General features: G+C 37.1%; 1 protein-coding gene across 3 annotated transcripts in view; it reads left to right on the top strand.

Moving 5' to 3' along the window:
- Positions 1-7,932: 7,932 nt before the first annotated feature.
- The window catches only part of ADAMTS6 (ADAM metallopeptidase with thrombospondin type 1 motif 6), a 240,312-nt gene continuing 239,558 nt past the window's right edge, over positions 7,933-8,686 (top strand). The window contains exon 1 of one of the 3 annotated variants that reach the window (XM_036020334.1): positions 7,933-8,686. The gene's annotated coding sequence lies outside the window, so the exon portion shown is untranslated. The other 2 variants (XR_004901934.1, XM_036020332.1) reach the window with 2 other exon arrangements.

The raw sequence follows: 8,686 nt of genomic DNA, 5'->3' as shown, positions 1-8,686 counted from the left end.
TACCACCAAACCTATATTACAAGAAAGGTTAAAGGGTCTTCATATATATGAATTAAGGAATTGAAAGCAAAGTGTTTCTTGGGAAAGATGTTGGAAGGATAATGTTTTAGAACATCTACTATTTGAATAAAAATTTAAACCCATCTTAAAGGAAGAATGCTACAAGATGATCAAGTTGTATTAGTCTGTTAATAGTGGGGGAAAATAGCAGTTTGTCTATATCATTATCTGCATGTATAAGTTGTGTGATGTATCTTTAGACATCAATATTACAGAAGTGAGGAGAAAACATTTGGTAGTAAGTTAACTTATGGGAAATACTGAAGGTTTTTTGAAGATGGGGTAGGAATTCCTTTTTATTTTTGGCTTATCTTAGGATACAGAACATTTTGACTCTGGAGCATGATATGCATTCTTAATGTGTAATGGCAGCAGGAAAAAGAGTTGTTTTGCTCTAGGACAGTTACATATAAAAATAAGTGAATGCAAAGTACCCTAAAGATAAAAGAGAAAAAAGTTAAAATGGACTATATTTAAAAAAATGGTTAAAATTTTTTTCTATATAAAAGGAAAACACATTTAGAGTTAGAAGGCACCCTATAGAATTGAAGATTGTATTTACAATATCTATATTCAACAAAGAACTCAAATATAAAATATATAGTGCCCCAAAATCAATAAATAGAAGACGTACTTGTAGTTTAAAAAATTATATTGATAAAATGACTTTAGAGACACTTAACAATAAAGAATAAATTTCATGAAAATGTTGTGAAAATAAAGGAGACAGAGTAGGTTAGCCTGTTTGGGCTTCTACAACAATATAATACAATCTGGATAGCTTTTGAAAATGGAAACTTATTTCTCTCAGTTCTGGAGGCTGGAAGTCTCAGATCAGGGTGCCGGTGTGGTCATGTGAGGGACCTCTTCTGGGTCATGGCTGGTGCCTTCAACCATGTCCTCCAGTGGTGTACACGGTGAGGGATCTCTGTAGGGCTCTTTCATAAGAACACTAATCCGATTTATGAAGGTCGTACCTAATAATCTAAGCACCTTTCAAAAGCCCAGACTCCTAATACCTATTACATTGAGTGTTACAAATTCAACATATGAATTTATGTTGTCATAAATATGGTGTCACAGTGGCTAGGGACTTGGTGAATTGTGATGGCATTTATTAGATGGAAAAGACAGAATCGCGCTGAATTCTGTTTAGGTCACAAGAGGTTTGTGTTGCCTGCTGGACACACTCAGGCACAGTTTAGATATAGGAGTCATTGGCGTACACATGGTTTTCAAAGCCATGAAAAAGGATACATCAATCCAAGGAAAAACCAGCTGATAGAGAGCAGAATGAATATCAGTACTGACCCCTGGGCATTTTCATACTTAGTGACTGAGCAGAAGAGGAGGGAACATGGGGATAAGAGGGGAACTAGCAGAGTATAGTGTCACAGAACCTGAGGGAAGAAAATACAGCATTTCTAGAGGTTGGGAGTGATCAACTAAATTACATGTTGCTCAGAGTTCAAATAAGAACCACAACATTGACCAAGAAATAGTGGCAGCATGGATGTCAGGAAAGTCAGTCAGACTGCACTGTGGCCTCTGTTGTTTGAAGCCTGTAGCCTGTACAATGTATGTCAGTAAATTGTCTGACTTACTGCATTTTCCCTACTCACACTTAATCTTGTTTCCAATTTGTAAACTTATTGAGAACAAGGGAACTTGCCTTATATTTTTATACTTCTTAGCCCTTTGCAAAATGCTGAAGAGTAGGTAATTATTATTACCAGTCAGGGTTATGCTGTTAGCTTTGACTTCATTTTGTCTTCCTTATTTTTGAATGTTAAGATATTTTATACTATTATCACAAACCATTGATTACACCCACTCTTTTTTTCCTCAATTTCTTTCCCTCCCTTCCTGTTATTCATCTCATGCTCTAATAAGAAAGTAAAGAAGGCAAAAGGGGTTAAAATGAAGCTATTTTTTACTACTCTCTGTGGTAAAAATTTTGGGTAGAAAGACTTAAATAAATAAAATAGAGACTGAAATAATTTGTTACTTTTGTTCATCTATAATATATCATTGCAAATTTAAAGTATGAAAGCCTTTCTGAAATTGCCAGCTAAAATGTAATAAGAGATAACAGTAATCTTTATTTTTTTCCTTTTTTTTAAGTTGTAAATCATTCCAACGATACAGAAATTAAAGTGATAAATACCCATTTGTGGACAAAAAGGGGTTCTATGGAAAGTACACTCGCAGGGTGACCTGATCATAAATTCTTAACTGGGCAGGTCATGGCAGGTGGTCATTCCCCAAGTGTATAACTTCTTTAGGAAAAGGTTTATCTTTGCCTTAAACAAGCCTTTGTCCATTGTTTCTGTACTTCTAGGTTACATTTTTGAAATGCCTCTTTTCAGACCCTTCAGAAACTACCCTAAAAAGAACACACAATCTTGTTGAACTAACCTGTAATCCAATCCTTGCTTTCTCCCACCTTCATGCAGTCTTCCTTACTTCCCCCCTTAATTTCAAATGCATAAAATAAACTGCAAAACTGTTAGTTTCTGGAGTACTAGAGATCTTGCTTCCCAGCAACTTTCATCAGTTTTAGCTCAAATAAAGTTTTAGAAAAATTCTCCACCGGTTTGGACGTTTCTTACATTGACACTATGCACACTCAATACCCTGACTTAGCAGATGTTAAACATTTTAAAGTAATAATTCAGGTTGTTTTGTTTTTCAGACGAAATTTTACAGATTTAATTGATGCTCACTTTGTGTTCTTTCTTAATCCCATTTTTTCCCTCTTTTTCTCTCAGGTATCTAAGGTACTATGATACTAAGATTCTTTGTTATTCCTGTGAATACTTTGATAAGTTTGAGATATTTATTTGGTGTGTTATTAAAAATTTATACAAATGGTGAATTATATACATTCGACTCCAGTATGAATCACAATGTATCCTATTGTAGCATTTCAACACAGTGTTATAAAATTTATCCACATTGACACCTGTAGATGTAGTTCATCATTTAACTGTCATAAAATTCCATTGTAGGAATAGATTATAATTTATTTCCTTATTGATAATCATTTAGATTGTTTCCAATTATTCACTGCTATAAATTGGGTTGCCATAGTTATTAATGGAGATTCTCATGTGCAAGAATCTCTTAGGGTTGTATACTCAAAAATGGAATGGTCACAGACTGCAATCTTCTTCTTTATTAGATATTGCCAAATTGCTCTCTCCATGGTGTTTTCGGTCAGTTTGTACTTCTATCAATAGTATATCAGATTTCTAGTTCCCCTTATCCTCTCAAACACTTGATATCAAATTTTCAGTTTTACCATTCTAATGAAAGAGAAACTTTTCCATTTCCATGATTGTTAGCAAGATTGAACACTTCCTAATTAATTTACTGGTTATTAGCTTTTTTCTTCCTGTGACTTTTCTACTCATGCCATTTCCTGTTTTTAAATATTTTGACCTATGTTTTTAGTGTGTGTGAAATAGGGGCCATATACTAAACATGAGAAGCTCAAGGAATGCTTGGTTAGCTGGCCTTACAAACTCAGAGATGGGAAGTAACCACATAGGATGGTCTGAACATAAGAATTCCTAACTAAAAGCCAGGCATGGTGAATATTCACATCCTAGGTCTGTAGCTTCCTCGACAAAGGTCACTCTTTACCTAAAGTGGGCCTATCTACATTTTTTCACATCTAAGATAATCTACCTTTGGAATGTCAGAATAGTGTTCTTTTCCAGAGCCACACTAAAGCACAAGACCACAAAATCTCTCATTGTCATCTAAGTCCATGCATACCATTTCTATGTATCATAAAGGTCAGTTATTACGGATCCTGTGCCCACCAATGTGAATGAAGTATGTGTCTCTCCATCTTGCTTTTTATCCAATCACAGAGATTTCCCAGCTTTGCTTCCTCCCGCCTCCTTAATCTACCACCAATGGATTTCATGTAACTACCTTACGTCTTCTCCTCTGATTCTAAAGTATAAAAGAAATTGCAGAACTCCCATTCTCCAGAGCATTTTTTCAATTCGTTGAGATTTTGCTTCTTGGTCATCAGTTTGGCTCAAACAAACTTATAAAAATTCTCTACAGGTAGGTTCATATGTTTCTTATATTGACACTCATAGATTTGTGAGAGTTCTTTCAATATTTTACATATTTATTATATTTCACTTACATGTATTTTATATTTTTCTCCTATCTCTTGCTTATATTTTGATTTTAGTGGTTTTAAAATTTTTATTTAACTAAGTTAAACTTAATCTTTTTCTCCATGTTTGAGCTTTTGTATCTTATTTAAGAAATACTGCAATAATCCTTCAAAAGATTAATAAAAACATTTATCTTCACTATATCAAATTCAAATTCAGTCTCCTTGAAAGTAAAATGTTTGTATAGAAAGTGTATGGAATTTGGTTTTAATGTGTTGAAGCTCATTTAATGTCTGGGATGTAGAATTCAAAATTTACTATCTTCTTTAAAAAAGTATTTATTTTTAGAGAGAGGGGAAGGGAGGAAGAAAGAGAGGGAAAGAAACATTGATATGTGAGAGAAACATTTATCGGTTGCCTCTCATATGAGCCCTGATCATGGACCAAACCTGCAACCCAGGCATGTGGCCTGACGGGAATTGAACCAGCAACTTTTGCTTTGCCATATGATGCCCAACCAACTGTGAAACACCGGTCAGGGCCTATTTTTCACCTTTAAAATTTTATCAGTCCCAATTAATCTTGTCTCTCAAACTTCTCTGACATTGCTTCAGTTTTTCAGTCTCTGAAATATACATATACATACATGCATACATACAAATTCCTTCCTCTGCCAAATTTCCATTTACTCCATCTTTGATTTTTTTGAAAGGGCCTTGCTCACTTAGATTTAATATGCTTCTAAAGATTGGTCAAGCAGCTTTTTTTTTAATGTAAGTAGGGGGTGTGCTATCAACTCTACTCCGCCCATGATCTTCATTTCTTAGTTAAACAGAGAAAAGAAAAGCTGTAGGAAAATATTCTCAAAGATTAAAGGATTGGTCATTAAGGAATTTTAAAGAATTTTTACTGCAACTGAAATTCATTCAGGGTTTAATTTGAATTTATTTCCTGTAATTAAATTAAGAAATAATGCATGGGTGTTACACTAAAACATTTCCATGCTGTGTGTAGTATTAAGATGGGAAGATATTAATACAACATTTATATTGCCAAATAAAGAAGAAATGAGAGGGAACTGATAGATTAAAATAGATGAAAGAGTTTTACAATTACATGAACAGGTTCACTTTGAGAAAATTCATTGGATTGAACTCTTTCATTAAGTTTTATATTTATGTACTTTTCTCTGTAAGTATTCTACTCCAATAAAAAGTTTTAAAAAAGAGACAAGAGATCAACCTAACGTACGATATAGATCCTGACTCCAGTTAAAAAGAAGTTTTATTTTTAAGCCTCAATTATTTGTAATTGAGGAAATCTGAGTCTGATGAAATTAAGGAATTACTATTTTAAGAGTAATAGTGGTGTAGCAATGATTTTCTGTTTTAGCCCTTACGTTTTAGAAATACAGTTAAATAATTAATGGATACAATGAACTGTAATCTGGGATTGGTTTCACAATAATCTAGTGGAGTGGAGGAAATAATGCAGAAAAATTGGTCGTGTGTGGACGCTTGCTGAAGCTGGATGGTGGGTACACTGAAGTTTTCTACATGTTTGTGTGTTCGAGTTTTCTATACTGTGATTAAAGTGCAAACACACACATATCCATTTCTCACGCAAATAACTTTTCACCCTTACTCATACTGTTTTAAAAAATTTTTAATAGAATTTTTCCCATTACCATTTAGTCCCCTTATACGTTCCCCCACACCCAATCACCACCACACTGTTGTCCATGTCAGTGAGTCCTTTCTCCTTTTTTTACTCAGTCCTTCCACCCTCTGATCTCCCCCGACCCCCTACCTGTCATCCTGCTCTCTATGAATCTGTTGTTTTCTTAGTTCACAGTCATTTGGAGGAGAAGAGGAATCTTTTGGAAATTTTTCATTACTCCGTTTAGACGCAGGATGGCACTCTTTGAATAAGCAATTAGCCAAAGTCCACTTCTCACAGGGTAAGCTTTCTTTTACAGTGTTGCCACTTCCTGGAGCAGTCTGTCTGAGTGGAGGGTGGAACTTTTTCAGATAGCTTCTACAGATGGTTACTACTCACACCTTAATGCTAGTTTTCTGTGCCGCTTGTGTTTATCCACCACCAGTTTCTGAAAAACAAGGACAAGGCTCACCACAATTTAAAGGATGGTTTGATGCAAAAACAGCTCTGTGCCCACTCTTTTTTTTGGTGTTCACAATTATTACTAGGAGATCAGCCACCTTATGTATGTTAATGCAAGCATCTGTATTTCCCTATGAATCGTCTTCATTTAAAACCGTGAATGCCAACCACAGGACGTATTTCTGTGTTTCTGAGTTTTAAATGGAGTTGAGCCAAATACTACTGATTTAAGATCAAGATGAGGGCTATTGACTGTGGACATATGCTTTCTCCTTTCAACCCTCAAAAAAGAATGGAAATAACCATATTCTTGGACGTTCTCAGTCTGATTCATACCTTCTTTTAGCCAACTCTTCATGTATTCACCAGAAGAATTACACCTACTACCTCCGGTGTAGGAGAAAAAAAAAATCAAATGAGCAATAATGTTAGCAGAAGCTTGAAACTTAAGAGCCCATTTACAGAAAGGTCCTCCTCCCCACCCCCTTCCCTCCGGTCCAATTCCCATTTCTGGTTCTGGCCATCGGAAATTGACTTGGCGTTAACCAACGACTAGAATTTCAAGGCGTCAATTCCCCCGCCCCCACCCCCAACCTTGGAAACTCTTAAACCTCATCCTAGTCTACACTCAACGGTAGAGACAGATAAATGATGCAGCAGATTCCACCGCTGAAAGACAACATTTGTCCTGAGCTATTTTCACATTTTTTCATGTTTCCGATTGGTGTGCCAGACTTTGTTTGCTTACTTGAGACCTGGAAAACATATTTGGGCATTTCCCCCACAGTTTTATGCCAGTGGCTTCCTCCCAGCAAATGAAAGTGAAAGTGCTACGTTGTAGTGGTGTTTTATCCTCAAAGTATGAACTGGCTTCTGGTGTGTAAGGGATGGGGGGGGGGCAGGAGGGTGGGATTGGGAGGCTTGAAGAGCCAGTTTTGAGGTTTTGTTTGTTTATCTTGAGATCACAGCAGGGTTCCTGTCCCCTCCACCCTTTTGGGGGGTCTGACTTCGGATTTGTTTTCTTTTGGGCAGTCATTGAGGTTTCATTCAATGTACTGAGTTAAAAAAAAATACACTCCACTTGTAGCTTTCCCCGGTTGCACTTTAAAACACCATCCAGTCTCACTCTCATCTGGAAATAATGCAAGCTTCTCTCTCTTCCCCCGCTCCCTCCCCCGCCCCCCTTTTTTCCTTTTAAAGCCCCACATAACCTGAAGTCAGTAATATGATGGAAAATATGCTGGTCTTAGTTTACTTTAGTCTACTCTCCCTTTTGGTGGCAATTTTACTTGTAGAGGTGTATTTTAAAAGCAGGCATTTGGTGCACATGTAGCTGCCCAGTCTTGAAATCTGTCACCGATGTAAACTTGCTGTAAGTTTCTTCACAGACACTGTTTATGTGCAACTTCTAATATTTTTTTTGTTGTGTGCACTTAAAAAAAGGTACCAGGAGGACACCAGAGATCTTAACAGTGACACTAGTTCATCTAAAGTCATTCATCCTCTCCCTCCCCCTTCTTTTTTCCAAGAAACAACTAATCACAACCCAGGCTAGAATTTCTAAAAGAGGTTAGAGGAGGAGGAGGAAAAGAGGCGGAGTTGGATAGGGGATTGAGGTTAGAAGGGCCAGAATTTCTCTCATTCACAGGGTGGAAAAGTTGACATTGTCTAAGCCCTTCTGAATGGCTGGTAGTTGGTTACCCCGATTGTACCTCTACCTCCCCTCCCCCTCCACGTGACGACCCAGGACACATGCGCACCCGACGCCCGGCACATCTGCAGAACTGACGTCAGTGCTCTGCCTCCGAGGAAAGGCTGCCAAATTTTCTGCTGCAATTCAAGTTGGCTGGGGGCCGGTAGTGAGATCTAGGGCTACTTCAACAAAACTTGCTGCCCTTCCTGCTCCTCTTGTCTTCTTTTCTCCTGATACCTTTTGATGCTCTTCACATGTTATTTGCATAGCAAAGGCACTAAGCTGTCCAGGAAGAAAGGGCACCACTTCCACCCCCAATAAGTCTTTTTTTTTTCCTTCCTTTCTTTTTTTCTTTTCCTTTCCTTTTTTTTTTTTTTTTTGGAGGTGGGGGGCGGGAGCAAAAGGGGGTTTGCAAAGGCAGCATCTCAGGATGATAGCCTGGTTGTATTGAAGGCATCTCTTTTTCTGCCAAATCGGAAAGTCCGTTCTCTCAAGCCTGGGTTAGCCAGACTATAGGGTTTTATTCTGGCTGCAGAATAACTAACTGACTGCTGTGGCTTTGCAAAGGGGGGCAGGAAAAAAAAAGTTTAGGAGAGGGAGTACGTGAGTCGTCCAGTGCAATCTCTATTGTTTGAAACTTACTTTTTATCAGAATTTGAAGATGAAAACG

This window comes from Phyllostomus discolor, chromosome 3 (assembly GCF_004126475.2).
Source record: "Phyllostomus discolor isolate MPI-MPIP mPhyDis1 chromosome 3, mPhyDis1.pri.v3, whole genome shotgun sequence".
Lineage (NCBI taxonomy): Eukaryota > Metazoa > Chordata > Mammalia > Chiroptera > Phyllostomidae > Phyllostomus > Phyllostomus discolor.
Note: the sequence above shows the minus strand (reverse complement) of the source record. Positions and strands in the feature narration are given on the sequence as shown.